This window comes from Trichechus manatus, unplaced genomic scaffold, assembly GCF_000243295.1.
Source record: "Trichechus manatus latirostris isolate Lorelei unplaced genomic scaffold, TriManLat1.0 scaffold00196, whole genome shotgun sequence".
NCBI lineage: Eukaryota > Metazoa > Chordata > Mammalia > Sirenia > Trichechidae > Trichechus > Trichechus manatus.
Genome location: NW_004444132.1, coordinates 413,841 through 422,846, shown reverse-complemented (window position 1 = coordinate 422,846; position 9,006 = coordinate 413,841).

Below are 9,006 nucleotides of genomic sequence, written 5' to 3'. Positions count from 1 at the left end.
TGTAGCGAAAAAGTCACCCTCAAATATTATTGGTGGGAATATAAATTAGTATAATTTCTTTAGAGGGTATTTTGGAAAATCTACCCAAATTATAAATATGCACTCCTTTGTTCTGAAATTCTACTTTTGGAAATTTTCATCTATTTTGTACTTATTGTAGCATTGTTTGTTGTTCTTAGGTGTCATCGAGTCCATTTTCAACCTATATTGATCACATAGGACAGAGTAGAACTGCCCCATAGTGTTTTTTAGGCCGTCATCTTTATGGGAGCAGATCACCAGGTCTTTCTCCCACTGAATTTCTGGGTGGGTTTGAACTGCCAACCTTTTGGTTAATAGCTGAGTGCTTAATCATTACACCACCAGGGCTCATAGCATTGTTTATAATAATTAAAGATTAAAAACAACATAAATGTTCTCCAACAGGGATTTAGCTAGATAAATTAGAGCTCAAAATTATAATATAATTCTATGCAGTTTGGGAAGAGTTTTATGTACTGGTACAGCATTATCTTCAAGATATATTGTTATTGAAAAAGGTTCCGGGATACGGTGTATACCATGCTAACCCGCTGACATCGAGTCAATTCCAACTCATAGAAACCCTATATGACAGAGTAGAACTGCTCCATAGGGCATATGTGAAAAAAGAGGGGAAATATACAATTATCCGTGAAATTAGATTTCTTTATGTCACCTGGCTGTTAGAACCTTGAGAACATAGGTATGAAGAGCTCCTACTTAACTATAAGTTGTACATTTTGAGCAGGCTTATATAATTCATTTACTCCTTTCTCTAATTGCAGCATTTCATTCTCTTTCTAGTTTAAATCCCTCTAACCACCATGACAATCAGGATATTATCAGCAAGAAGTCAGTTTTATCACTACAAACTTGTCCCTGTTTGAAAGATATTTGTCCTAGTATATTTCTAGATATCTTATCCTGATGAGTGTTCAGAGTCTGTGACATTTAGAATGGCGATTTGATGTTTGTATCTTTCAAACTGTCAATCATCAGGCAAAAGCTCCAAATATTATCACCTAAGTATTAACTGTATGAAGGCTAAAAAGAATTCTAATAACAAAATTGTGCAAGTCTGTACTCCATAGCTGAACATGTAATATCATTTAAGTTGATAAAATAATGAGAACATTAACCAAAGCAGATTTGCCTCCAGACCACTGCTGCTTAAAGTAGAGTCCAGACTCAAGGAAACAATTAGTCCAAAGGACTAATGGCCCACATAAACCACAGCTTCCACTAGACTAAGACCAGAAAAACTAAATGGTGCCCAGCTACCACTACCAACCACCAGTAACACAATAGATGGTCCCTGTTAGAATGGGAGAAAAATGTAGAACAAAATCCAAATTCAAAAAAAAAGACCAGATTTCCTGGTCTGATAGAGACTGAAGGAATCGCTGAGACTATAGCCCTAAGACACCATTCTAATGTGAAACTGAAGCTACTTCCAGAGATCCCCTTTCAGCTAATTAACACGCAGGCCTATAAAATAAAGAATAACACCTGTGAGGAAGGTGCTCCTTAGAACAATCAACTATATGAGACCCAAAGGGCAAGATTTGCCCAAAAGCAAAGATGAGAAGGCAGGAAGGGACAGGCAAGCCAGATGAATGGAAACAGGGACACCCCCCCCCCAAAAAAAAAATAAATAAAAGGTAGAGTCCAGAATATCCTCCAATTTCTGGTGAATATACTTATATTTTTTTCTTCATGAAGTTTCAAGAAATTTGATTAAAACAAATAACAAAAAAGCTTAGCTTCTTCTGCCCTTTCTCCCTCTCTGCTTGCCATGATATTGATGGTACAGATGGTGCCACTCTTTCCTCTCATTATGAATGGTCAAGTATTTCCCTTCACTGAGTAGAAAAGTCATTATCTCTCATCTGAAAAGGATTGGGCAATTAAACTAATAAAAACAAAAACAAAAACAACAACAACAAAAAAGACCAAACCCATTGCCGTCGAGTTGATTCTGATTCATAGCGACTCTATAGGACAGAGTAGAACTGCCCCATAGAGTTTCCAAGGAGTGCCTGGTGGATTTGAACTGCCACTTTTGATTAGCAGCTGTAGCTCTTAACCACTACACCACCAGGTTTTCCAATTAAACTAATGGATAGGTCTAATTATGCCAGAATATATAAATAAAGCAGAAATGGCAAAACTAATTTAGGGGAGTGGGGTGCTGTCCCTGTTTGGACTGAAAAGGATGAGAAGGTTTCATCTGGGTTGCAAGGACTCCAGAAAAAGTAGGTGAGCTTGTGCTGTTTTGTTTGCATGGCCAAGACTGAGCATATAATGTCAAATAAACAAATGATGCAGAGTAGTGAAAGGATGTGGTATTGACCTTCGTGGTTGTGATGAGGATCAGGAAACAGACATATCTTCTCAACACAATTTAATCTGAGGAATTGTGGAAATGTATCTCTGGTCACCCAAGGACCAACTAATGTGCCACAAAAAAGAGCAAAATCAAAGGCACCTGGGGTCCAAAGAGAGGGTCATGCATGGAGCCCCACCTGTGTGGTTTAGACACAAATTTCTGAGCCCTAGAGGCTTTTAATGGGAGGTACAATCTTTGTACTGAGATTATAACTTGGAGGGTAAGTGATATTTTAGTAAGTAATGGTCTATAAAAATCTCTGAATGAGAATGACCAGGACACAAATAAGATGTTTGTTTCAGTGTATTGGTAGTCTGGCAGGATTCAGGGCCAATAAGAAAGAGTTTATGTAATTTTAACACTGCTATAATTAATTACATCATCTAAAATTAGATATGTTATTTTTTTTTTCTTTTTAATTAAGGGGTATCTATGGTTATGCACAAGTCACATGCTTTTGAGGTTAAATTATGGTCCTATTCTGGAAGATAACTTTAAGCCTCAATCATATATTTTCCTGTGTAAGAACCATTCCAGAGTGTTACTCTGAAGAAGATACTGACTTTGATCATACTTCCTAGGCACATCTTTTTTGGAATGGTTACATGCTTCTATTTATCAAAGGGCCTTTACCAAAATTAATTTTAAATTGTCAGAAAATAGCAATTTGTTTATAAATAGCAGAAAATGTTTTTATCATTTATATCTATAACTGATCAAACCAGGGGAGTGGCAGAAGAGTGATAGAGTTGTATCTTTCTTGGGAAAAGTCTTTACGTGAATGTTTACTGAAATCCAAATCATTAGGATCTATGTATCTCATTAGAAAAAAAACAAGACTAAAGGAGCTGGGAAAGGAGAAAGGGTTATTAAAAGAGCGGAGAAGTAATTATATTGGCTTAAGACCACTAAAGTGACAACAATTTATGTTTTCCAGATTTGTAAAGGCCTGGCCCTTTATCAAGACTCAGTCGGCATTTTCACAAGTCTAATCATGCTATTAAGTATACTCTGATTTTATTTAAATTGATAAACAGAACACTAATTACTGAGGTGCCAAATAGCAACAAACAAGTATAAGTTCAAAATAAGAAAATCCGTCTTAACCTGCACTAATTAGAAGACAGGGGGGTATTATTTTCCTGGAGCATCACTGGGTAGGAACCATTTGAACTAGCAAAGTACAATGTCATACGTAGTTTATGCACGTATCCACCATTGGCTATTGTCCAGTGGACATTTCAGAACAGATACCTGTATTCTCATTGCCACTTGCTACCTAAAAAGGTAACAAATAAGAGAGTGAGTACAGAGGAGAAGAAACATTGTAGTGTCTTCTTGTTGTTGTTAGGTTCTGTCTCGTCGGTTCTGATTCATAGCGACCCTATAAGACAGAGTAGAACTGCCCCATAGGGTTTCCAAGAAGCAGCTGGTGGATTCGAACTGCTGATCTTTTGGTTAGCAGCCAAGCTCTTTAATCACTATGCCACCAAGACTCCTATAGTGTCTTAAAGTAGCCAGATTTGATGAAAATAAAATATATATATATATATATATATATATATATATATGGCATAAAAGTTTCTGATTCTCTGATTCGTTTATTTTTCCCTCATTTGGAAATAATTGAATAGCTGGAAAATTTATTTTTTGGAGAGGGTACTAGAAAATGCAGCACTATTTATACTAGGTTAACAACTCTTTTGCCAATGATGTACTTTCTGTGGAACCACAGGGATAATCATTACACAATAAAAGTAATTTTTCAGCAATTCTCATAGTAGTCCTGAGGTGTTAAATTATAATAACCATATTCATTTTTGAAACGCAGAAACTGGGGAAGAGAGAATCTACTGACTCAGATCATATTATTACTTACCAGCTTATTTGAATTATGTGGTGATCTCTCATGATTAGAGCAACATAATGACAAAGATATACTTGCCTGATTTTTATTAAAAGATTGGATATGATTTTGTGGTCTGTTCTATTTTAAAATGTATCATTATTTTAATTCTTAACCTTTTTTGAAGACTTATTACCATGCATAAGTCAAACTCATCACATTTAATTATGATAGTAGTAAATTCTCTGATAAAGCCTATGAGAATGGAACTAACTCTACTTGAAATGTCCATTATCTCATAGTTTTACAACATCACATTAGGATAAGAAAAATACTGAAAGTATGAAATAGAAATTAAATGCATAAATCAGCCTGAGGTCTCTTTAAAGCTGCTTATAAAAGAAAACAAATTAAACAATTGTAATTGCAGTTATTTAAAAGCTGCAGTTTCTTTTATTTTTCTCTGGTTGTAGCAAAAAATTCTCTGTTGCCAGAATTATCATAAAAGAAAAATAACATCAGTGTTATAAGTGGAATGGAATGTGATTCCACCCTGGGTAGAATGGGTTTATATAATTCAGCAACGTTTTTAATGTCTCCTTTGGTATTTTTTCCTATAGTCAAAAAAATTTACTTATATGAAATGTTTTATGTTATATGAACAGTGAATTGATTTTGGAATGCTGACCGGTTCCTTTTCTTCCACCTCTGCTCTGTAATTTCTCACTGCCCCCTTCGTGCCTGAAGGTAGAATGGAGGCGAGTGGCTTTGTTTATTTTCAACCAACGGCTGTAACATATCTTAGCAATTGCTGGAAAAATATTTATTGATTTGACAGTCTCTTATTTAACCTATTTTACAGACCCTTTTCAACATTTAATGCTCCTTTGAGATTCCTGAGTTTGTCAATATTACTGTTAATGTTAATAATTTCTACTCTCCTTAGTCGGAATGGACTTGATGGCAACAAGTTTATTTGTTTGGTTTTTGGTTTTTATATGGGAATAGAGTTGGAAACAATAGGACTGGTAAACAAGGAAAAAATAAGAACAAAGACAGTATAAAATTTGGAGAAAGCTCAAAAGTTTGAGGTAAGAAAGCATTGTGTGTGTGTGTGTGTGAGAGAGAGAGAGAGAGAGACAGAGAGACAGAGAGACAGAGTGTCTTAGTCATCTAGAGCTGCTCCAACAGAAATACCACAAGTGCACGGCTTTAACAAAGAGAAATTTATTCCCTCACTGTCCAGTAGGCTACAAGTCCAAATTCAGGGCATCAGCTCCAGGAGAAGGCTTTCTCTCTCTGTCAGCTCTGGAGGAAAGTCTTTGTGATGTATCAGTCTTTCCTTGGTCTGGGAGCATCTCAGTGCAGGAATCTCAGTTCCAAAGGACGTGCTCTACTCCTGGCACTGCTTTCTTGGTGGTACGAGGTTCCCATATGTTTCTGTTCGCTTCTCTCTTTTATATCTCAAAAGATATTGGATTAAGACACTATCTAGTCTTGTAAACCTCATCAGTATAACCTCATCACAGTGATAGAATTTACAGCACGTAAGGAGATCACATATAACTTCATCATAGTGATAGAGTTTACAACACATAAGGAAATCGCATCAGATTACACAATCATACAATACTGGGAATCATGACCCAGCCACATTGAGAGATATTTTTGGGGGACACAATTCAATCCATGGCACAGAGACAATTCAATCCATGACACAGAGACAATTCAATCCATGACACAGAGAGAATTTAATTTAAAGAAGGGAAAAAAGGAGAGGATGATTAACTTTTTACTTTTGAGTTTCTAATACTAAGGAACACAACTATTCTTTAGGGAAGACAAACATTTTTAGACCTTTAACTCTCAGGGTAACACATTCTATGTCTGCATTTAGCTCTGACTTTCATTCCTGCATTCTGCAAATATTGATTAATTACCTTTACTGTGTTGCAGGTCCTTTGATAATTGGAAGAAGCATAAACATCTCCAATGAGCTTAAGCTTTAGTAGAAATACCTGGGTAAATTAATCATAAAGGAGTAGAATTCAATTTTATAGGTATAATGTGGACACCTGTCTTGGAAATTGTAGAAGAACAAAAATGTTTTGAATGCTACCTGGAGTTAGGCCATGAAGGACTATACGAAGAGGAGCTAGAGGCTTAAACCAAACCTGGAAAGAAAGTCTGAGATAAAGCTCACTGATAAAACTGTACTGAAGAGTACAATCTCTGGGAAGGAAGGAGTAGTGAGGTGAAAAGAAATTGAAGCAGGAAAGGAGGAAAACAAATATAATGGTGTGTTACCAAGTTGGCCAATACTCCCTGACACACTATGTATCCTATCTCACAGAATGTCTTCATAGAGGGCCTATGAATGGTCTATGGGGCAGGGGAGGAGGAAGGGAGACTATTTTTTTTAATAGTCTACTCATTGGTCAAAATTTGTCACCATGAGTAATAATTCTCCATTACTTCCAGGTGTGCATTCTGAACACCTGGTGAGTATTGCTATTTCTCATGCCTGAGTAGTGTAAGGGATACCCTTGGACCTGAAGGCAAGAGGTGGCAGGAGCATATATGTGAGATGAGGTCCTTTAAGGCTGTGCATTCAAGCAAGGAGAGGGGTGAGAAGCAATGGACTTAGCATTCTTGAGCTTGTGGCAGTAGTTGTGGCAACAGTAGCTGCAGTAACTAGGCTGCATGGCCAGGAGTTGCAAACGACTTTGCTAGGGTCAATCAGGCCAAACAGGAAGGTGCGTATGCAGACCTGGTATGATGTGTAAACTGAATCTGGTACATGCTACCTAAGGTTAGTCTTGAAAAATTACCAGGTGTTCACCAAACAGACGATGGGAAGTGTATGTGAAACCACAGGCAGTAACGTAAGAAAAGGTAAGACAGTGTGTAACTATGGCTATATTACTCTAGAATACATGCATTTTTCACAATACTTGTCCAGGTGGACTGTCATAATAGCTTGTTAATTAATCTCCTCATGTTCAAGCTTTCACCTTCCCATTCATAGATGCACTTTTCATTTTCCAATTCACTTCAAATCTTAAAGTACTTCATTGACTTGCCATTCATTTAGGACAAAACTCCCAGCATGGCCAAAAAGACTCAGGGTTTTCTGGCATCTAGCTACATTTCATCTTAGTCTCAGCTTTAAAAAAACCAATACCGTTGCCGCCAAGTTGATTCCAACTCATAGCGACCTTCTAGGACAGAGCAGAACCGCCTTATAGGGTTTCCAGGGAACGGCTGGTGGATTCTAACGGCCAGTCTTTTGGTTAGCAGCTGAGCCTTTAATCACTGCGCCACCAGGGCCCCAGTCTTAGTTTTACTGGCCACTTATTTCTCTCAAGTACTTTCTCTCAACTTTCCCAATCAAGTATTCTCAGTGTCTAGTAGAATGTCTTATACATATCTATGCAAATATTCATGAAGTGAGTGAATATTGCCCCTCAGAAGCTCCACTGAGCAGGAGAGGCAGATTTATGAATGTGTCAAGGATTAAAATAGGATCTACATAACATGCCATAAGAACTTTTTTTTTTTTTGGTGGGTGAGAGAGGAGGCATTAGAAAACCTTCAGATCATTAGGATCTGAACGTAAAACAGTGGATATTTTCCAGATAGTTATTTGACTAAACGATATTCTAAAAGAAAAACACAACAGCAATGTTTTGGAATTATGCAACTCTGTGGCATGATCAGAGGAAAGGGAATAATCTGGGATCACTGGTACATGGGAGTGTGAGGGACAAGCTAGAGAAAAGACTGGAAGGGGAGGCTTCACATTAGCATCTTTTAGTCTGCTTGCATCCCAGATTTATGTCTTTCTATAAAAGTGTATGCCTTCATGGCAAGCTAGTCTCTACTCTGTCAAGTCCATTTGTTGTAATAATGTATGAACTATGACTGGATGTGCCAATTATAAATTTCATCCTACCATACTTAGTATTACATATGAGATTACATTTACCTCCTTGTGTTAAAATGCCCAGACCACTAGGTTTGTTATTCAAGTCCAGTTTGTGGCTTATAGCTATATGAAGTCAAAACTACTGCCTTTTACCTTCCTTGTGATCTTTCCTTGACTATTTTTTTTTATCAATGTACCCACTATTATTTTCTTCTATGTAAAAGTAGCTGGGGCCTAAAATATTTTCTTTTACAGTTTTAATAGCCCTTGTGAATCTGTCAGTGAGTATCCTGCCAAACACATAGCTCACATTCCTCTAGAGATGTTTTTTCCGTTCACAACAGCTCATTTTTTTCTGAGACCGTAAGCAATGATCTGAAAGAAGAGAATCTGTTCTTTGACATGTTCTATAAATATAAGTTCCTTCCTGATCTACTGTCTTTTTAATTCAGTCATAGACTTCAACTAAAAATATTTGGTGATCGTTATTGGCGATCTTTAAAAAAAATAATGCTTTATATTTATGTAGTTTTCTACTACCTAATACAAAACACATTTTTATTATCCCAATACATGGATAATACCCAGAGCTTCAAATTGACTAGAAATATGTAACAGATATTCCTACGTAGTAACACATTGGGCATGAGCCAAAAATGATTAAAAGCAATAATGTTGCTGTTGTTATTAGGTGCCATTGAGTGGGTTCCGACTCATAGTGACCCTATAGGACAGAGTAGAACTACTGCATAGGGTTTCCAAGGAGCAGCTGGTGTACATGAACTGCCAACCTTTTGGTTGACAGCTGAGCTCTTAACCACT